Source organism: Diuraphis noxia, unplaced genomic scaffold (assembly GCF_037042655.1).
Source record: "Diuraphis noxia isolate RWA-SAM2 unplaced genomic scaffold, SU_Dnox_SAM2 contig0002, whole genome shotgun sequence".
Classification (NCBI taxonomy): Eukaryota; Metazoa; Arthropoda; class Insecta; order Hemiptera; family Aphididae; genus Diuraphis; species Diuraphis noxia.
Genome location: NW_028301712.1, coordinates 73,831,895 through 73,857,009, shown reverse-complemented (window position 1 = coordinate 73,857,009; position 25,115 = coordinate 73,831,895). Strand labels below are relative to the sequence as shown.

The 25,115-nt window shown below is 30.7% G+C and overlaps 1 protein-coding gene across 1 annotated transcript in view; it reads right to left on the bottom strand.

Moving 5' to 3' along the window:
• Positions 1-24,707, bottom strand: part of LOC107162925 (uncharacterized) — a 65,002-nt gene extending 40,295 nt beyond the window's left edge. The window contains exon 1 of the mRNA XM_089219512.1: positions 24,099-24,707. The gene's annotated coding sequence lies outside the window, so the exon portion shown is untranslated. The remainder of the gene's footprint in view (positions 1-24,098) is intronic.
• Positions 24,708-25,115: the final 408 nt, after the last annotated feature.

The following is a 25,115-nucleotide window of genomic DNA, read 5'->3' as shown; positions in this document are numbered from 1 at the left end:
ATACAATACAATATTCATGAAGACGTAACGTATTAACGTTGCGGCGTCTTCTTCATAATACGACGTAATATTATTACTGTAAGATAAGACTGGGAGAATCGTTTCTTGTTAAAAGCTTTGAGTAATTTATTAATGATGATTGGCAAATCGCAATGATTGAAAATAACGATTACGACATTGCAGAAAACAAAAATGAAAATAACTAGTCAGGCGAGCCCCAGATGCGCAGTTTTACATTGAAATATACCAAATGCTGTCGTAAATAACAATTTGCAGCCGGAGCATAAAATGCGCGTTTTTAATTTCTCGTTTATCATTCGCTTTCGCATATTATATTTTGGTATTTTGGCTGAAGATAATAAAAATATTTATTTTCAAATTTTCCGTTTTTATCGTTTCTCGCTTGTTTACCCACTTGTCGACAGTAGTATTCTACGCGGTATAAATTTATAGTACCTAATGCGTGCCATGCACCAATCTCCACAGAATTCAGTGTACTATATACAATATAAACAAAAATACATCACTAAAGGAATTTAAAATTTAAAAACAAAATCGCAATAAGCTGAATGTATTGGGAGAACTAAATGCGGCGTAAAAAAGCTATTGAAAAATTGCGTTTAAAACAATGTGGTTGACTGGTGGTAAATCACTATCGATGGACGTGTCTCTTCAGATTTTATTTTACATCATACTTTGCCTCTTTGATCAAATAATTTTGACATTACTTAAAATGAATAAATTCAAATGCTTTGGGACATTATGGTTTAAATTTTCATAGTGCCTACCATGTTTTAAATAATTGGTATTTTTTTGTACTTAACTATATATAATTATTTCTATATTAAATAGTCTAAATAATATTATTATATAATACATATGTAATTATTGGTATGATATAAAAAAAATTTTTTAGAAAGCACGTTTTATAGAGATAATAATTAATACCCCTTTAAAAAGTATTCTGAATATCTAAACAGTATTATTTCTACAAATTAAATTTTAGAACACTACCCCCAATTGCAATAATTATTGGTTTCATACGATTGTTTGATTTTGTCGGAAAAATCGCTGTTTTCGAGTGTGTTTCATTTGAGACTGCAGAAATGTACTGTTTGCAGTACATAACGTTACGTTGCGATTGTTCTTTACTGCGACGACCACCACCGCGACGACTACCACCGCGAAAACTATATTATGATAGGAGGTGCCTATAATCCTAATACTCGCGCGACCCGATGACGAAACACACGGCCGTCGGTCGTAATAATGATAATGATAATAATAAATAATTATAATAATATATATTCTGGAAGATTATAGCAATAACATAGGTACCTAACACGGCTGTCGACCGCATAGGTGGCAGGGCCGATTCGAACGATTTATATTTCGGTCGTGTACCTAACCCGTATACATACTCGCGCGCGCGATTCTCTGTCATTACGCGCGAGAATAAATTCGTGATCGTGTTTTTACCCGCCACCGCCGTCGTACGAAATAAAGCACGCACAAACATATTATATTATTATGCATGCAATATTATTATTATTATTATTATTATTATTGTTACCATTCTTTGGCGTCGTGACTGCATTGTCATCGGCGCGACAATTAAATTAGTCCGGTCCGTTAATTTTCGACACACTGCAGTCACACAGTCGTCGTCCCGGCCCCAGCCATCACATTATTATTATTGTTATTGTTATTTATACAAATATTATTACTCGGACGTTAAGGAAAAAAAAATTAAAAAATAAGAACCGCACACGCGCCGCGCGCATGCTTATAGTCGAATAGTCGTGTACACGGACTGTCGAGATTTTTTCCCGTACTTCTCTCGTATTTTTTCGCGACCGTTCGATGTCAAAATGATAATAATATACGCCGCCCTTTTCTCCCCTCATCGCACCCGCCGGACGAACATTATCATACCATAACCATCGTATTATAACGTTTTGTATATTATTACTGGTCGTCGTGATGTACGCGCACTTTTTGCGTTTTGTTTTTCACGTCCCAAACGCCCAGAGTTCGTTGCTCTTCGCTTCAAACCACTGCTGCAGCCGACGCCGGCGCTGGCAGCAACAGCGTTATTATAAACACAAATAAGTTTCAATATGACACTTCAACCACGATCAACGATGCGTTAAGTATACACGCACACACACACACACGTATACGTATAAATGTATATGAACGCACTAACCCAGAGAAACGGGAACCGTACAAAAGGTATACGCGAGTCGGCTTCGTCGGCGGAAGAGTGATGATGTGTTCTTTGCCCGCGCGACAAAATAATATAATAATTTTATCATAAAGTCATTATATCAAATTATCGCATAAAGCACACATTAAATAACCGCTGCGGTCGTCGTCAAAATCATTACCTACTACAATATAATATAAGATCGCATATCTATATACATAATATATATAGGTACATATACACAATAATACACCTATATACACCTGTATACAGATAGATAGGAAGCTCTACTTAGGAGGTCTTCGGCGCTGCATCGTCTGCTGCAGCGTCTTTTAAACGCGCGTTACCTGCTATGTATATGCGTAAATAATGTTTCCCGGCTGTAGAATATTATAAAGTGTCAAGGTAAAATACGGACACCTTTAAGCGTATAAGTATTACCAATATAATAATGTGCGGTCTAAACCCGTGGAATATCTTCCGTTCTCGCCCGGTGTCAGATAGACGCGACAACGTTATGTCTATGTGATATACTATATATTATATAGGTATTATATAGGTATTATTATGATCGTGTTCACACGTCCTGCAGGCGTGTATACAACAACCCGTCCATCGACGAGATATCGCAAACGATTGTTCTCGTCGATCGTTGCACGGTTTAAACCGTTCGTCTATATCATATAATATATACATAGGTATAATGTATATATAGGTACACTAACCACGTTTCGACGCGTATAACATGACAATATATTATATTGTATGAGTATACGCACGGACTTCGGTTACGAAATATCGTGCGGAAACTCGTCGTCGAAATGTCCAGGACTCCATCATCATGTGCGCATATATAATATAGATATTTTGAGAAAAAACCTACCGATCCTTATATTATAATATATACGTGTTAATGCGGACAATTTCACAAAATATGCGAATAATGAAATGAAAGCAAATTTTGTTCGGACAAAGTTATATCACTATAACCATTTTTTAAATTATTTTTTTTTTTCATATATTTTACTTTCCACCGTTGTAAATATGTTTGTAATTGGCCATACAGTGGCTTTGTTTTTTTTCACTTTGTTTTTTTTTTTTACTTTTACAACACAGGTCGTTGCGCTGGGAAATTAACCAGGTGTCAGGTGGTTTTTTTTTCGGTAGCCATAAAATTATTTTTGCAACTCTCAAAACGTAAAAAAAAATATCCAAGTCAAAGTTAGAGTACATCGACCTACTCACTTAGCCACCACATACAAGTGATTATAATTGAGGTCTTAATCTAAAGTCATGAGGCAAGTACCAGTATATTATAAGATAGGAAACGTAAGCAAGATAAAAATAGATTATAGGTAGGTAGTTTATATTTTACTGCAGCCTTCCTAATAATTCCTATACACACATATACTATTAAATATTTAATATTTCACACAGCATTTATTAACTATCGTAATATAAAGTATATAATTATTCTCGAATAACGTGTCACATAAATTGCACAGAGTTTATTGCACGAAATAAGAAGGAAATTGCTGTTAGTCGATTTTCTACGCAATATTGAAACCATTCAAGACGTAAATCAATCAAACGGTTTTTTCAATTATGAAATGTGGATATACTAATAGATTTTATTGGTAATTTTTTTTTTTATTCCTCATATATTTGTGAGTGTGTGGGTGTATTTAAGTTCTATAGCTAGTTCTCTTTGAGACAAATTTGTGCAAGCACGCGTGTTACGTATTAGATAAAGCCGCAAATTTATCGTTGAAATTAGATGCTATAATAAATATATCTCTAAATGTATTGGCCTATCGCACAACATTGCACATAATACAGGTGAATTTTGTTGTAGAACTCTGATGTGCGACGACTGAAGTAGGTGGGTAGTGATCATGACTTTTTTTTATTCGTTTTTATGAAAAAGAAAAAGAAAAATTATTAGTGAACGAAATTCGTTCACAAATGCATGCATAACGGAAACCGGGGTATGGACGGCTTCCAGAATATTGTCATTGTACGTGGCCGAGTTCCAAATACTATGCTACAACATTAATGTTTTAAGTATAATTTAAGGGCCTGTACATTATAATAATATATTATACATGTCCAGGAGAAAAATAAATAGAACGCGGACGTAAGTTACTTAATCACTATTCTCCAGGAGGACAACTAATTATGATTTTGTCAAACGCCAGCGAATCTGCTTTAAAACGACTAATATACTTGACACTCGACGGGACCTCAATACTATAATAATAAACTACTATATTGTTGGTAGTTAAGAAATACAATGAAATGTCGTGTATTGGAACAATAATAAATAACGTTAGGTAATCGTTTTACCATTGTATTTTACGCGGCAACTAGGTATTACAGTCAGCCAACTACTCGTAATACGTTTTTAATGTTACTCAAAGGTGTTTTGCTTCGCGGTAAGCCCGCGACTAATTATAAGGCTTATACAGTTTTTTTTTTTTTAAAGAAAATGTAGATGCTTGTTTGCTTCAGGTTAGGTTCACGCCAAGCCCAAGTGTTTAAACATGATATATCGGCCGAAGTCTAACAATTAAATATCAAAATGTATGTCGAAATATACTGAATTGTAGTAAATGGTCCCATTACACGATGAAAATATTCTTACGAAATCACTCACTAGTACAGCTATGTTTATATTAATTTATAATAGGCATACATATTATAATAGGGACAATATAACCCTCGGAATCGTACCAAACTGCATTTAATGTCACGGGCAAAGGACGTAGGTATATCGATAGTAAGGTGTATGCGGTTAAACAGATTCACTGATCCGTTTAGTCATATTTTTCCAACGTGGTAAGATTGAATTAGAAAAAAAATCATTAGATTTTAGGCATGGTGCATACACATGCGATAATGCTGTACTACATTATCCGAAGACATTACTACGTTAAACGGCGCATAGCTGCTGCAATTGAATAAGTGCTTAATACAGTGCAATAGTGATAATGTCGTTTGCAAGTAGAAAAATACGAATAATTATTAATTTTATCCTAAATATACAAGCCATTTTTATGTATATTTGTGTAATATTATCTATTACGTAGGTATACATTTCACAAACACACGTTAAATATTTAAAATATTTCAGTGTTGTCAAAATGATCATTACACCGAAAAAAACTGATAATATCAAATCGATGTGTATTACTTGAAAACGTGTTAAGAATATATAGTAAGATGCCAATTGTTCATATAATTATTTAGTTATAACATTTATGACGTAGACAGCGATACCAATATTATTATATAGATAGATAGCAATACGACACCACTAAGAAATATATGCGTATTAAAGCCACCGTGTAAGGAATAGGGATATCATTATATCAAATAGCGTCCGTATACGTGTATGTTGTTAGTGTGTGTGTAGAAAGTGTGCCACCGTCGCCCGAGATGTTACGAAACTCATCCGGGCGGGTACGGCGGCGTGTGGCGTCGGCACGACTGGCCGGACGAGAAGAGGTTCGTCCGAAAAATACGACCGGAAGATGTATAATAATATCGTACGAAAGAGACCGACGGTGATTATTAAAATATTTCCAGAACCTACTACAATACGGATGTGTGCGGACATGACGAGTTTTTGCGGGACAAGACGGTTGATGGGCGATGCAAGTTGTTTAGGGAGCGGGGTATATTAAATCGATTCGAACAACTATCTAAAGACGTGAATCATTCCCAATTATTTTTCTAAATATTTTGAATGATTTTGACTCGGAACCTATCCCCCGCACACTTCAATAATACGCCAGCAAAACAGACATTGGGCGCACGCATCAGGAATAGATAGGTATATTTATTTTTAGGTATAATATGATGAATATACGACCCTGCAGTGTTTAGGGCGTAATAGATGCAAAGAGAACTTACATTTTACAAATTTAATAGACAATCACCCAACACTATTTTTGAGAAGTAGCTAGTTAAGTATAATACCACCAATGAGCTTATATTTTTGCTACTAGTCAGAGGGCGATTAAAAAAAAAATATGTACAACCAAATCGATTCTTTTGTCTAAATACTATAAACCTTGGCATGTCAACAATTTTATAAGTATTATATTATTATTATATTGTATTATAGGTAATTATCAAGTATATTTAGGAAAATTGACTTAAAAATAAATATCATGAATGGAAATAGGCTGAAATTAACTAGGCGACTACATTAAATTTGGAGTTAATTAACTGGAAAATATGAAAAGTACGTCTATACTACACCAGTTCCTCTGAGATAGATGCGGTTCATTTTCCTTCCCCAAATATGTTTGTTATTATTTAAAAAGACGGCGGTTATTGTAACAGTCGGTATTACATAAATGTCAAGTCTGACCACACAGTTTTTATTATTTAAATATATCTAACTCACATTCTTCCGTTGATGGTTTTTTTTTTATCGAATCTAAACGCTGAATACTGCGACCCGTGTGGCCTCTTCGACGTGGGTCGGCAAAATTTCAAAATACAAACGGATCAGACGTGCGCGATGAGACGAGCGATCGACGTATTATATTGTACCGGCAGCGTTGCCCTTGATCCACTTTCGCGACGGCAGTCCGGTTTATGTCTGCGCGCGTAAAACGACCGCCATTTCGGTTGTGGATATAATTACGAGTAGACAGCTGTAGCCATCGTCAATATTTAGATGGGTTAACTCCTAATTTAGGTGATAAGGTATATAATCTATGATATAAGTACCTACACCTCTCCCACGCACAAATATATCCAGGTATCCAACCACAGTGATAACAGCTAGATCTTTCGAATCGGCGACGGATTTAATATTATACTTGTCGCCTTTCATAAGTGGATCTAAATTTTTGATAATAATTATTTATTTTTACCGATTTTCGAAGATTTCTGGTTTTAGATAAAACACAGTATACATTACCTAACCTATATAATTCTCCTTATCGCTGCTAATACACTGTATTATTAACGTTTTTTGTTTCTGGTAAAAACCATATTATAAACATTAATCAAGATATTTTTAAGAGGGTACCTGCCTAAATAAATAAAAAAAGCATAGAAGATAATTTTAACGATATCATTATCAATCATTCCATTATTAAGATATAATATGATGATTAAGATTACTCGTCACTGCAGTATACTCGTAACAGTTATTTGGATAGTTCGTTGGATTTTTGAACCTATATTACACTGCGGCAATCTATTCGCACATTCATTGAAAGAACAAACGCGATACACTTTCATTTTCCCAGCAGTTAGAGGACGCAAAAAATTAACTGAAAAAGACACAAATACCATGTCGATATTTATATATTAACGTCATACCAGCCAGAAATCAACGGATAGGAGGTAGGAGTGTATATTATTATACAGTATACACAGAAAAATATATCATACTATACTATTGGCAATCGCTAGTATAAAATATGAATTATTTATTAGTTAAATTATTATTATTATGTAATTCATTTTAATTATTTATCTGCAACGATGTCTTCGCTAAATTAAACACCGGCTACGGAAAATTATATACTTTATTTTTTTAAACATCAATTTTTATAATACTATACGAAAGTTATTAAATTATGTTAACAATTAACGAATAACCAGTGGATTTACGTTCAACTACGTGATTGGCACTTGTACGAACAGTAACAATTTTTTAGCATCGTCCTTCACCTTTATAATTTCAAAGTATTCGATTAATAGTATTTTAAAATCAATATAAATTATAAGCATTTTATAAATAATTTCGTTTCAAACGTTTGATAAAATAAAATATATTGTCACTATTTTCATCAGATATTATAATATACCTGTTTTAAATAATTTAGTCATTTAGATATAACAATTATATTTTTTAATAGCAATATTCCATTCTTTAATGATCCAGATAATAATCTGCATAAATTATGTTGAATATTAAAGTATAGGTACTTAAAATGACCCATGAAAACTATTTTAATATATTGGAAGAAGTCTGCTACTGTATTTTCATTTAAGTAAAATTAATTGCGTGTGCTGCAGGTTGAACGATAAATCTATAGGATATCGTAATTTGTATCTATATTTTAATGGATCTTCTAATTATTTTTTTTTAATCTACGATTAAATCATATATTGTCATATAACTTTGAATATAGAAGGGGCCCTCCCCCTATCATTATAGGTTGCCTAATAGTACATTCAAAAATGAGTATTACGTAAGGCATTTTTTTTTTTTTTTAAATAAAGGATTCAACAGCTAATTCATTAACCTGAGATTGCATTAAGGCATAATTAGGCCACAACAACCCAAGAGAGAAACAACACGGATAAATACGAATATGTGAATGAAATAATCATTTTAAAAAAACTCATCACTATTCTTGTTTATACTTATTAAACTGTTATTAGATTGAATTATTAATGTTGTAGATTAAATAATATTGCAAAAATAAATAAAATATATAATACCTCCGATAGATTTTGAACTTGGTTATTGGAGAAATGGAGACATTTAAGTCACATATAACTTAAACTGAAAAATGTATTTAACTGCAGGTAGGGGAGGAAATTTATCCACAACAACAAATTTTAAATTTTAAATCTGATTCTTCAAATCAGAGTTAATCACACGAACAAGACTAAGAGTCGACTGATAAAAATAATTATATAGTTAAGAAACAATTAGAAAAATAAAAGAATATTGTTTTTAGGCTTCACAGACGATCGAAAACACATTATTTTCGTATAATCGTTGTCGGAAACAACGCCATGGATCAATAACCGATAACGCAGTTCTGACGTCGACATTCGTATACTTGTTTATCATAGTTATCTATGTAATAGTAGATAACCGTGATATACGCATAGTGGTTGCGGATATATTATATGTTTCGCATATTATGGATGTTGGCCACGCAGCCTCCTACTCTTTAAACGCGACGAGTTTTGACTTTCAAACGCACGGTCGACGCGTCGGCAAAAAAGAACATATTATTATTTTGTAGGTTAGACAATAGCCGTGCGCGACGCTTATATACAGGATGATTCTTTTAAGTGGGTACACTAATTATCTCGAAAAGTATTTACTTTTTTCAAAATCTTTTTATACATGGTTTCAAGTTGTTAAAAAACCAACGTTTTCATTCAAAAATTATATTTTTAAATATTTTTTATCCTTCTAATTTTTTAAGTTTTTTACTTTTTTGAATGACAACATAGATGAGTTTTAATTTCATATTCCAAATCAGAATATTTTTCTAAGTATTTTGATTTATAAAAATCGAAATTTAGGGCTAGTAGTTTTTAAGTTATAAGTATTTAAAGTTTAGATTGGCAGAGTGGAGTGGTACGGGGTTACCCCGCAAAATGTTTGTCCACTACTCCGCTTGTCTAAACTTTAAATACATATAACTCATAAACTACTCGTCCTAAATTCGATTTTTATAAATCAAAATACTTAGAAAAATATTCTGCTTTGGAATATGAAATTAAAACTCAATGTTGTCGTTCAAAAAAGTAAAAAATTTAAGAAATGATAAGGATAAAAAATATTTAAAAATATAATTTTTTTAATAAAAACGTTGATTTTTTAACAACTTGAAACTATGTAAAAATATTTTGAAAAAAGTAAATACTTTTCGAGATAATTAGTGTACCCACTTAAAAGAATCACCCTGTATATATTATATATACGTTGATGTAGGTTATATACGTTAACAAGAAATACTGCCTTTGTGTATATGTGTGTGTGTGTGTGTGTAGTGTAGTGTGCAGTAGTGGTGAGTAGGTACTTTATGATCTCTGATAGAAATAAAATTGTATAATTACTATTATACAAAAGTGTTATTAGGTATACTTTAAAAAAAAGTAAGTGTACATTAAGCGGTGAGCGTGTATGTGTGTTTTATACATAGTGTCAGTGACATAACTTAATATTCGAAGGTGCTTCGCTGGTCGACTTTTCGTTGTATCCACCAAGTCCCGACAAGCAAACGCGCAGCTTAATGACATTATACTCATTATACTATATATATATATATTATATATATATATACACAGTTGCGCAAAACAAAAACTTGTTTAGCGACAGTTGTAGAACGAAGTTAAAGTTTATAAATACATCATCTACATGATTTATACATCATACATATATAATTGCCGTACACCTAGTAAATCTTGTTTTTATTTTAACATTTACTGATATACTCTATGTTTATACATTTTTACTCGAGGACATCGTTTTATTATCTGTAATTTTAACGAGTATACCCATTTTTTAATCCACAACTAATGACGAAAATTCAAATCACTAAAATCAAGTATCACCCTCCCATTTTATATTAAAAGCATACATTATACCCTAATTGTTAAAAATATTAATTCTCCTAGTTGTGTAATAAAAACTAGGTTTACTAGACAATTAACAGTTATAGTATAATACTAATAAAGTTGCGTTAAGACACCGTTAAAACAATTTATGTACCCACGAACCTACTCAATAATTATTTAAGATGATTTTATTCATGTTGTCATAGATGTTTCCAATGTTTTTACTGCCCGCGTCACACAACCATATCCACCGTTCTATTACATTTCGGTACCATGCTCGACACTGGTTACCGGTTAGTTACACGTGACCTTTATAGAGCCATACATGCATATAATATATAGGTTTAACGTAGCTACTAAGTAGATCGTAAGTATATAATATGTGTTCAAGAGTGTGTGCGCGTGCCTGTGTACACTGTATGTGTCACCAGAGACCAGACCAACAGGCACCTGACATGGCCATTATCGGTCCAAATGGAAGCGCTTGTTGAATCACAAATAAAAAAATATTACGCTATAAAAGTTAAAAAGGAAGTCTACCCTCGTCCCTCAAGAAAACAAACCCGACATAATAGATGGTATAAAAATAATTATGTCTACAGTTTATTTTTGCTTCTACGTCGAAGCACATAATAATTTTTTTCTAAAAAAGCATAATACATTAATACATAATATTACTTATGTTTCTTTAAGTACAAAACTTTCCTGTTATCAGATATTATATTAGATAAATATATTATGCAGTAAAAGATAATAACAGTATAGTATAGGTAGGAATAGTTTCAACAAAAACACATTGAAAAAAAATTGTCATGCACTCCGACGCTGATATCATAAAATCATTAATAAAACGTGAAATTGTGCGTATGTTTTTCGCCTGATCATAAAAATCGCCATCAAACCATGAACAAATCATCGTGATCAGGATTTCACGCAGCTTATACGAGAAACACTCTTATTTTATATGCATTAAAAATAGCTCGTGGTAAAAGTAAGTAGGTAATTATCGCGTAAATATGCAATATGCATGGCAACTGTAAAGGTATACAACATTATAATAATGTTATTTAAAAGACATGACATCGTAATCTCGAATAAGAATAGGGCGAAGGTCACACGATGATAATAATATGCGTATTATTCAACTGTGATTTATGCATGATTCGTACAACTGGCCTCTTTCGGAATCGCTTAATTTCCCTGCACTATTTCCAACACTTGCAATTCATGTTTGTGCGTTGAAATCATTAAGTTCTTGGGGTAGAACGACGTGTGCGATATGTGACCGACTATATTGCCATTTGACCTCAATCAAGAATTACACTTAACAGTGGCTGATCAACGACCCAAATTCAAGAGGATACATCAATATTTCGGTCACTTCAAAATGCTGGAAAATAAATACGTAGGATACAATTGTCACAGATGACGACCTAAAATATTTTAATCGTACGTGAGTATGCTTTTGGCCGTGACGTAAAATGATTTTTTTTTTAACTAGTCTAATTTATTGCTTTCTCTTAACTAAAAAAAAAAAAAACAGCACACAGTGTGAACTATGCGATCAAAGTTTTTTCATCGTATTTAACCTGCTTATTTTTACAACCTAAAACGTGGAAAATACTCCGTGCAACCCATTTTTTTAAAATTACCTATCTTCAAAAATTGTACACTAAGCATAATTAATAATTACCGTAGGTTAGGTAAGGTTAGGTTAGGTTTTCCGATTTTCCGTATCATAATTACAGTTTACAATGTGTATTTATTAGAAACATACTATAATATTTAAATAATATTACGTAAGTATTTAAAAAAATAAATCTACTAACATAATTGTTGTTAATATATAATATGCGTCTATAATTTGCACCGTTAAACATCTATATCATAAAATAATATCGAATTTTATATGAAAATCAAATAGAACTAAAAAATTACATGAAATGAATGACTATTATACAACAAATTTATTTAAATTATACATCCAAAGTTCTATGACATATAGTAAATATATTACTAATAGGTATTATTATTTTATTTAAAAGTTTTATCCCTAATATATCATGCATATTTATAAACATAATGTTAATAGTATAATAATGTATGCGTGTGGCGGATGTGTGAATTAATTCAAGATGCACACCAATCAGATGTAGAATGGTAATCGACCACACTATACCGTGTCGAATAGAAATACAACGCATATAGTACATATTATATTTTGCTTCTTTTTATATTGCAATATCCAACGCTTATAATATTCAAATCGATTTATCAGTTTGTGTGAAACGAATCCTATTTACTGTTGATTTCTTTAGAATCGTCATTGTTTACAAAAATAAAACTGATATGATTTTCATTGACCTTGAAATACGGATTACTATACGTTATTAGGGAAGTCAAAATATAACTTCTATGGATAACTGACAATTTATAGGGGAAAAAACCAAGTATATAGATATTTATTTAAAATTACACGGTTTAAAACGCAAGTGCAATTTTTTTAGGTATATGGCTTTTTTCCACATCAAAATTGCATTAGTTAGCAAATATAAAAGGTAATTCGAATCGAATTTAATAAACGCGCATATGGCTTTCTCTCTCTCTTTTATATACTATGGCTTAAATAATTATTTACATATCCATGCCTACAACATATTATGTTATGAGACAAAAATTATCATAACCTAGTAACATTGAAAATCACAATTGCATAACGCTATACACAATAGTGCAATACTGTTTTAAATATTATATTACAATTATAAATATAACTGTAAATTTTACAATCAATTACCGCGCGTCATTACCATGATGATACACATTAAAACGACAAATTTATACGGGATACGTACTTTTAAACAAATTATCAATAACTAATATGAAATCATATTTATAATCTGATATATATAAATATATAATAATATATGGAATAAATTAATACAATTAAAATAGAACATTGCAGCATAGAATAAAACGAAAAACTGCAGTTCAAATAGCTAATAACATCAGTTACTTTTTTATTATCATTAAAAAGAAGCATCACATTATTTAAATCTCGAGATACATGGTCTATCACTACAAGTATAGTACATGATATTAACAGACAAATAATAAAGGAAATGTATAAAATGCACAATCTCAAGTGGCAAATCAACAAAGAAATACGAACAATAATAGATTATTTTAGAACAAATTACACATACGTTGAAAATAAAAACCAATATTGATGAGAATTTTGCAAAATATCTATCATCTTAACATATAGATATAATCTTCACTTTATGGTTCAGATTAAAATATAACCTTAATGTAGGGAATACAAACACATCTCATCGTTTACAATAAGATAAAATCTATAGCATTCAATTAAAGTATCAAAAAGATGAATTAATTTAACTTTTTTAAAAACAACGAATTTACGACCAGAATAAAAAATAAATAATATTATGTATAATGTATGTACATTAGTATAGTATGATTTATTATTACATGTTAAAGTTGTAAAATTATATGTAATATTAGACGTTATTACAATGTTGGTAACTTTCAAAGCGTAGTTTAAGAAATGTGTAGATATGTATCTTCAAGTAGGTATAGTTACATATAATATACGTCATATTTGAATATTCGAAAACATTTTTGACGAAATAATAAGTAACACATAGTGTAGTAACAACATTAGTGGTTTTAAAATAACCCCAAAAGCTAACACACGAACTATAAATATTACATTTATATTTAAATATAAATATATTTTCATTTGAGCCCGTATGAAAGTTTTCGTGTTATTATTCACAGCGATATTACGTACGACATACATAACGTATATGTATGTGTAGTATATGTATGGCGGCACATGGGTACATCATAATATTATATCTATTCATTTCATTATCGATGACAATGTAAACATTGCAATTTTGAAACAAATAATAATTATTATTGCCAATGCCCAATAAACATAATAAATATGTAGGTACTTTCTTTTTTTCGATTCATCACAAGCCGCGGCGACACTTGCCAAGCGTGTTACACAATTTTGCACATTGCTCACGCGCTGTAGTAAAAGGTACACCACGTATATAATTGCATAAAAACAGACGGTCTGCGATAGTGGCAACGACAGTTGTTGGTTTTATTTTAAGTTATACGAATATTGTCAGATGTTGTTTTAAGTAAACTGCAGTCTACCAACCCACCTTCCTACAACGATATTTACCATATAATAGGATGTCTCACCGAGCTTGATATCATACATTCATACCCACCCGCAAATTGAATATTGTTAGTCCACTGCCGCCCTCCTACCCTACCTAAACCATTTAAATATTTGTTCATCTGTACTCAATGGAAATTAGTTATTTATCATTCAAAATATTTACATACGTTGACTTTTCTAGATTTTGAGTTAATACAAAAACAAATGTATTAATTTTATTATATAGAGCGAGTACAATGAGTACATAAGTAAAACAAATATTACTTTGGGTTATTTTGAGTTATTATAACTTATCTAACAGTTCTAATTTTCTATTATGATAGCCCAACTAAAATCATTAATTAGACAAAACTATTGATAGGAACAAACACAATGATAAAACACCATTTATATACCTATATGAATGTATACATCTGTGCAGACACCGACCTGCAGCACCAAATATCCAGTCTGCGAGTATTGTGAAAACTGGAACTCGTGCGCAGCCCGTTTGTAGGCCTAGGTCATCCGGCCAATTGTGGTATCAAGTTCAAAGCAATATAATAATGTGTAGCCGATAAACAACAGCGATGGTAGGATATGCAAATGTCTTCTAAGCAACTAAAAACAATGCATCTTAAAATATTCGTTTACTATACCACATACACAGATACACTACATATAACATATACTACTCCACGAGTTATGGAGATAAATTTTCCGAACTCTCATTTAAAAATGCATAACATTGGAGTATTGGACAACCTGGTTTGACAGTCAATTATTTTTATTCTCACGTTTGTGTGACCAGCCACGTAGGATTTTATATAATATACCATCGCTACATCTGCTATATTTTCCACAAGCGAATAGCGTCAATGTTTTTCTTTCTCATCACTAAATACCGATCACTTAAGAATCAACACCAACATGATGTATTAAATCTGTGTCCATGTATGTGTTTAAAATTTCAAACGGAAATCTATTACTTGATTCCATTTATATTAACGGTTAGAGTGTAGAACTCATTTAATTGGAAATTGCGTGAAAAAAATTACACGATATTACTTGATATTTAGTAGGTATTTTGCTTTTTTTGCACAATTTAATCACGCACCAACGCAATACTAATATTACTGTGTATACTTAACCGATAGGATTAAAACGGAAACACCAGATATCGACGAATGCATGATCGTATCCGCTCGTACTTCTCACTTTGTATATTTGCCAATATTTGGACACAATGAAATAAACAATAAAGAAATAAAGTGTGTTTTTACAAAATATAAAAACATTATAATAAATAAAAAATGTATATACCCTATCTTTAATATATATATATATATAGGTACTTTAATATCTGAACCCAGTGTCGTTTAGGGTAGCGAACATTTACTATGCTTCACCTTTTCTCATAGCACAAATAGGGGGTTATGGTGCTAAAATATTATTTTGATAATATTTTCCATGCCTTTAAAATACAACAATTTATGATTACCTATTGGCAATTTATGAAATTTCATTTTGACGAAAATTTGTTTTCTGACTTAATAAGCTCCCAAAATCTAAAACACTATTTGCCCGTCACCCATCCTTATTATAACATATTAAATTTTAAAACCTAAATTAAAATATTTCCTTTTTAAACTTATGTTGAAACCGTTGAAAAGATGGCTATATATAGTGAATATATCAATATTTTTTCGGTAATAAAATGATACTCTTGCGACCCCATAAAATGTTGGATGATCGTGACTGCTACCACTTTCTACCCTATAGCTATGCCACTGCGTGAACCAGTTATATTTTTTTCTAAATTACATAAAAAAATCAATATCCAGAAATGCATATTTTTGAATTCCTTCATATTGAGTTCATAACTACATTTCTGTTATTGAAACCAGATTATAATACTTAGTAAATTTAAAAATAATATATCAGATAGGTACCCACTAAAAATTAAAAATTAAATATTAACGAGCGCTTAATTATCACAAAACTACTAACATTAAAAAACAAAGCATTCGAAAGTTATTTAACATAATTGTGTTTAAATAGCCTTGAATATAAAAAACAAAACCCCTATATTGGTTAAAAAAGTATGCAAATTATGTAGTTATGTAATAAAAATAAACAAAAATCATTTAATACGATTACTGCACCCCCTAATAAAGTTAATTGTACCTATTAATATTGTAGATTATCATGAAGAATACTAAATTTAAAGGATAGAAGTAAATTGTAAAATTTAAAACTTATTAAAATCAAATTCATATAGATAATCGAATATAAATTATTGAAAAGCGATTTTTAGATATTAACATTTATTTTATACATATCTTATTAATAACATTCTCGGGTGCTTCGAACCTGATGTCGTTTTTTATCATTGAGAAACAATATAAGAGTATTTATCATATGTATATTTAATGTTTTGATTAATGTATTAACATTTGATATGCTTATAAACGATAAGGTACATTATTTTTTTTTTGTTTAAGAGCCTTATGGTCCTATACATACCTAACTATAGATGATTAAATTCTAAAACTTAATTTAATGTAAATTTACGTGAAATGTATCTGCTTGCGTCATACAACAAAATTAAACTGATGTATCCTCATAATTTAACTTTTGTCTGTGAATAATATAATACTATTATCAATTTAATAGTTATTACTATCATTATTAATATCGTCGTAAAGAAACTAGAGAAAATGGACCGTATGAATTACTGGACATTCTCTGAAGCACGTTCGACAAGAAGGCGACAGATTATTGTTTTTTTTTACGTGTCTTGCTGCAGTAATTTCACAGTGTAACTACCTATAACAGCTAGCCGACGAAAGAGAAAGTGATGATGATTTAGCTGGTAAGCTATGTAAACGCACTTTTTAGTATAATTTCAGTCTGTATGATACACATTACACATATACATAATTATATCGATCACAACGCATCATTATTTTGAATGCTCTTCGATGTCTTTGAATTCTATCGTTTTTTTAGTGTTTATCGTTTTTTGTAAGTCATAAAGAATTCACCGGTCCAGATCATCAAAAGACGCGTGGGTCAAAAATAAAAAAATAATAATAATAACGACGTGTGTCTGAACCCGGATCAGTATCTATGTCTATACGTATGTAAGCCGGTATAACAACAACAACACCAGTGAAAATAATCTGATAACTCAGAAATAATAAATTATGTACCTATTATACGTGTATGATTGTATAGGCGAATTCCGTAAAAATAACACCGTAATCCTACGGAACGTTGAGTTTCAAAGTCAGGGTTTCAATTATATTGAAGTTACGACGAAATCCATTTCAAGCTAGTACTATAGTTTAAATTGTTTTCTTGAAGATGCGTTGATTGGACGAACATAATTTTATATAGGTACTATCCTTGATTATGTCTCTAGTAAAAGATTATCTTTATGATCTTTATATATATAGGAATTTAAAATAGTTACATATTTCAGTTTTGATTTATAATCTATTTTGTCCAAGTTCGAAAACAACCTATGGATTAATTTTTTTTTAATAAAGTCGCTAAAGAAGGTCGAATCATTTCTATTAATGCCAAGGTGTATGCAATGAAGGATTTATTTCAATGGTTTTTCACAGATAAACGTAGGTATACAAATAAAATATAATTTTAATTTCTTCATAAGAGTTAAAAATATAAAATATGTCCCTGAACTTGACCGTTTAGAGAATTATATCCATTTTTTTATTATGTATCCAAATAAGAAATTAACAGAGCGTAACATTTTTTTTTAAATCTGAATCTTTGAGAAAAACTTAAAATATTTGTATAAGTAAAGACATACAAAGTTTTAAATTGTTTTCAATATCGAAACCAAGAAATTAACTAAGTTTATTATAAATTGTATTTACATAAACAAAACTAATTAATTATCACACCCAAAAAAAAATAAAAATAAAACATATTATTTTACCTACAATACGTTTAAGTTTCCTTTTCGACATACAATCCACGTAAACAATTGGCATGATTAATATAATAATGATTAATTATTTTGGGATGATGAGAAACATTAAACTTGGAAACTCAATCTTTAGATTTAATAAGTTTTGACTTTCGATATGTAATTCGCCAACGGATAAGTCACTGCATTGGGGTTACAATTTGAATTTAATAGTAAATCCAGAGATAAATTATCTTATTATTTATAATGTATTATAATATATAGTATATTTATTAAATGATTATATACAAAAAACTATTCTGATTTTTGAGGAAGTGAGACGGATAGATCAATATTTATTTCTGAGGATAGTTTATGCCATTTGTATAAGTATTACATTAATATTTTTTCTTAATTTAATGAGTTCATCTAATATTTTCCACAACATTGCACTATTTAAAGTCATGATCAATGTGCAGTAAAATTTTGAGAGTATAAATTCATGATTTAAATACCCTATAATAATAAGTCTTAATATTTCGTAATTTGTAAATTTCATTGTAGTGTTAACTGATATATAGTAAATAGTAAAAACTTTTTTTTGTTTATAATTTTATTAAAATTTTAACATAAATATTTTTAAAAAACAATTATTTATTTTAGATTCCAAGTGGAGGCCATGATCATGAATGTATTGATTTACAATGATTTGTGGTTTTTTGAGAGTATGCCTTAGGTATATAATGTATAGTAAAACAATAATTTAGATTTCAACATTAATATCTTTTCTGCAAGGTAGGAAATTTAATTGAGTAGGTCAAAACCAAAATTTCCAATTTTTTTTATATAATCAGAAAAACAAAAAAAAAAACAATTAGGAAAAACTGGAATTTTCACGCAAAATTATTTATTCCCAAATCGAATTTTTATTTTGTCGTCATTCAAAAATAAATGAATGCAAAAACTTGAATCTTTTACCAAATTTTTTTGGTTAATATTATCTACACAAAAATGTTGACTTTTTAGTTGTTTCCTATAAATATTGTCATATTGATAAATAAAAATTTCTCAGTTTAAAAATCTTGACAATTTGATGCAATGTTTCTCATAACTTACTTATACAAGAACCAAAAAATCAAAACAATGATTTACCAATACAATTTTTTTAAGACATTTATTATTGAATAATAATAACTCGTCAATAAAACAGATACATTCATTTTTTTTGTTTAATAAAATCATGTATAAATACTATAAATAATCAGTAGGTATAACGTCTTATAATGATTTGTATTAATGTATTTTGGTTACTTATAGAACTTTCTTAGGTCTTTAAAACTTTATAGAATTTTCGAATTTATTTTACTATCTATTTTTGTTTTACGCATACTATAGTACCAGGCTTGAACCAATTTTATGATATTGATGATAATTTGGTGAATGTATAAGTATAATAATTTATAAATGGTTATTTAAATTATGCACATTTTTGCAATGTATTATGCCTTTTGTAGTTTACTATACTGGCATTAAGTTGCAAGCGACATTCAAGCTTGGACAAACAAAAGACGAGCGTCAACCGTCATCACACGATCATATTATATTATAACTTACAGACACGGAATACCTGAAATAATTTTTTTCATTCAAAACATAACATGCTTAACCAGCAACCGTTAACATTATTAGGTTAACGTTTCTTCACTCACGGTGACAGCCATCTCGTTTTACTCATAAAATCGTAAAGTAGCTATATTATGGTTGTTCATTCGTAATAGTTTAAAAAAACAACCAGCAGCTACCATTACCACTACGCCACCTTCCAAATACTATCGTCGTCTATATTATTATTATTATTACATACCTATTACGATAAACATAATATTATTATATTTGCGTTGATAATTTTGGGCCTATAAGAAGTATAATACACGTACCTATAGGTACATCGATCGCGCGGCGAGTGAAACGAGTGAGAGGGAGAGCATGAACATAGACTTGTGTATATACATATATAATACATTTTACACATAATATAATATTGGCGCCATGTCTACAGCAAAGATAAAAAACAACTTAAGTTGCGCAATTGCCTACGGGCAGTTTAATAACGCTTTTGCTCTTCGGCAATATAACGTATATAATAATATGGTAATTGTCTTATGATTGAACTCAAACGAAAAAACAGCGCTATTATACCAAGGAGGAAATCCTAGAGAAGAAGAGTTATGGAGGTGACAATAATCATTTTTTCGATCACCCTTATACGTAAACATCATATAATCAATTTTCGTCGTGTTATCATCGGTCATGGGCAACCAGTCTGACACTGTGTGTCTATATATTATAGCAACAGTCCTGTTTAGCGCCAAACTAAATGGTTACAATTCCAGTGAACATTAAAATTTAACTTCAGTGGTTCCAACGCATGTCATGAGTACGACAATGACAACGAACTAACTGCAATTAGTGATAAAAACTGATATAAATAAGATCCATTACAATATAAATATGGTTCACAAATATTATCCAATTAAGTATTATAGATGGTATGTATACATTTCGACAAGATTCATAATAATAGTCTTCTATGCAGAATTTCTTTGTAATGTAGGTGGTCTAGCTTACTAATATCTATATGATTATATGTATCTAAAAGTGTTACAAGTAACACAGGATTTATAATTTTTTTAATTTCCTATTCATCATGAACGGTATATTTGTAAATATAAAAGCATTTTGATAATTAAAAAAACCCATTACTGTAATATAACTAAAATAAATAATAGCTTAATTAATATATCAGTTTAATATATAGTGAATCACTACTTAAAAATCTATAGATAGGTACAGCCTATAAAGAATACATTTCACTATCCAGGGTGTTATGTAACTAATAACTATGTAAGTGTGAATTGTACCTGTGTAATATATAACACGTGCTACCAATATTGGCTTATAATTTAAAGTAATTAATAATCTGTTCAAGTTTTGTACTAAAAACAAAATAGCACCGATAAGCAATAATTAAAAACAGTTTCTATGTACACACCTACTTTAATGTGAACATACAAGTGTTTAAAATTTAAAGTAAGTATTTGCTTAATTAGCCTAGAACGAATTAATTATATTTGAAATTGCTACCTACCAATTATAATTACTTAGAAAAATTAATAAATGTATTCCTTCAACACTCAAATTAATAAAAAAAAAAAACTCTTGTTAAAACAATATTATTATATAGGTATTTAATAAATAATAAGTAATAAGCATCACTTAATGTTTCATTAAATAATTTGTTGAGTTTCTAAAAATAAGTAAGATAGGTAGATATACTATTATTTAAATAAATATTAACTAGGTAGTAAATTTAAACAATCAAAAAATGTTAATAATTTACGAAATTTACTCAAATTCTTGTCTATTATCTATTTGTAATTAACATTAAAAGAAAAATCAATTAAAAATCGTTTTACTCCTTCAGATTAGGCCTTGAATTTAAACAAAAATTGGAGAATGTCCATGTACTTCAATATATAATAAAATATAGATATATATTTTATTAAAACTATAGTAATTTTAATTTGTTTGAAATATTCATCTTAGATTTGTTTTTTTAGTAAGAATTGTATGATATACGTGTAAAATAAACGATATAAACAGCAGTTCGGGAGCAGTCCTAAATTTAAATGAAGGTCTCCACGGTCAGTTCATTTCATAGACAGGTGGAACCTTGACTTCAGATACATCGAAATTTATATTTTTAATTTGGAAATACATGGCACATACCTAGGGACAATTTTTTTAAATATTTTACCTATTTAAGTATACTGGGAAGTATACTTTCCTCGTACAAATAAATAATAATCAATTAATTAAGCAACATACCTACTTGAGTAAGTTTATAGTAACCAGAAAATACTGGAATAAATAATATGTAGGCACTTCCATAAATATATTTATATCTACTTTATATTAACATAGGTTATAGGTACAATAATAGTGATAGAATATTTTTTGTTACAATAAGTATTAAGCTATAATAACGATTTTTCTACTATCAGCATAAAATTTTTTTTTTAAACTAAGTTATGTTACACTAGTCTATTGTTATATATGAATATATAATCGTTTATGGACATTTAACAAGATTCATTTCTGAAAGGTATCTTATTAAAGTTACTTATAGAATTGTAGTCATTCGTCCATACTATAGGCATAGGAATACAGGCCTATTATGTGTATTTGACAGTTATACTAAATTCTAAATATATATTTAGTCCTAAAAATGTCATATATAGATTTTAAGGTCGTTTGGTAGACGAAAAATAACTATTGCCAATTAGAATATTGTTATCACGCTATAGGTACATTATAATTCATAATATTATACTTGGATATTTGGACGATAATAATTATAAAGGTCTCTGAAGGTTGAAAAAATCGCCCTACAAACCATGTCACACGATCGATTTGACGTTATTAATAATTCATTAAAAACTAAACGTAAAATCGGAACAATGACTAGTTGTTTTTCGCGTAGTATATCCATACTGTCGTCGTAGACAATATTATTTTAAACGTGTCCTGCGATGCGTGCAGCGGTATATCGATGTAGTGTTATATTATTATGGTCGTTTACATGTGTTGAAACAAAAAGAGAAGTGTATAGCTGCTGGTAGGTCGGTCTATAATATACAACGACTGAATGACGAACACTTGCGCCGGTGCAGTTTTTCATACAAATCGCGTTTCCCAATTAAATCGGCCTTATAAAATAATTATTGCGTCTCTAGCAGAACGTTTTTCGAAATATATATAGGTAATAGGTACTGCAATCGAACATAAAACCAGTTTCGAAAAATCACGTCGATGGCAGAAGCTTTTAACTTCCCCTGTAACGCGACCTTAAAACACGTTGATGTTCTGTTTCCTATAATATAATATCGAAACCGGCGAAATGATATTTCCTGTTTGTCGACGATGGATCGACAATAAAACCCGCCAAAACGCAACACCCGTAGTTAAATAATATTTTACCCAATGACAAAATATCGTATGGACGAAATTCGTACGAAATCGACTAGAAGATAAAAAATGGCTTCTAAATACAATTTTCTTCCCTCAAATTTACCTCCAACACACCAACAAAAAAGGTCATCAGCTGCCCAGATGGACTAAGCATAACTCGCGATTGTCGGTGACATAATTTATTCCAAGACTCCGAGTGGCTAACTATTTATTATAATGACATTAACGACGTACTACGAGTACTACGATGATAATATTATTATTATGTAACAACATAATATCATGACGTACCTACCTATTTAATTATACCGATCATAACATTTTATTCAATAATAATAATATACTAATGTGCCCTAGAGCTGTATTAAGTAGTACGAAAAACTCACGTTTCCTCGACGGGGTGTATGGCTCGTCCCGCGCACAGAGAGTGCAGTTGTCGTATTATCCAAAACGTCGACAGGTAAGTGCACCGAACGGGTAATAGAAACAACGGCAACGCGAACGAACGTACAGGTAAATAATAACGATTGCCGCGGACGCAGTCGATAATATATTATTTCGCACTGTCGACCGACCGCCGACTCATCGGAGGGATGAAAAATCGATAAAAACCGGTTGAACTTTTTCGGCAACTGGTGTATTATTATTATTTAAAATACTATCGTTCTGTACAATTATTATCGTGTGTTGTTGTCCGTGATCGCGACTGACGTTTGGAAAACCGTCCGTACTACGGGCACGTTTGAAATTCGAATCGATAATAACCCGCGCGGGCACGCGACCAGAAAGACTAAAATATAAACGAGACACTGCGCGCGAAAAATTCTCTCGGTCGTCAAGCCCCGTGAGAGGGACAAAATATTCTAATTTCGATTTATTATAATATTATATCACACAATAAACGATAATATTCTATGGGCAGTGCGTGCGCGTGTTCGAACCAGCCGGTCGCGATACGTATCGGTGTGCGCACTGACTGTCGTCTGCGTGCGTGTGTGCGTCGGCCGGCGAGCGAACGTTTTGGCCGGAAGGTCAGCTGATTAGAAAGAAAGTACCTGCCACCGCAGTGGTGGGAGTCACGCGACGTTGATCGCGTATCGCCGCGCACGTATAGTTATATATTATTATTTATTATATATTTATATATTGCTATTATATGTATTTTATTATTATTGTACATCTACATTTAGTGAAATGTTGTTATTATTATTGTTACATCGTTTGTTATTGTTATTATGTGTTATTGGCCATTAAAGCTTCCCCTCCGCCCCATCCAGTAGATTCGTACGCGTTCGCATATTTTTTCTGGTCCATCTGCAATGTACGACCAAGCGAGCGCGTTGTTTGTTTGTTGGTCACAACGAATTCAAAATACGCGGTATTCTATTTTGGCGAATTTATAA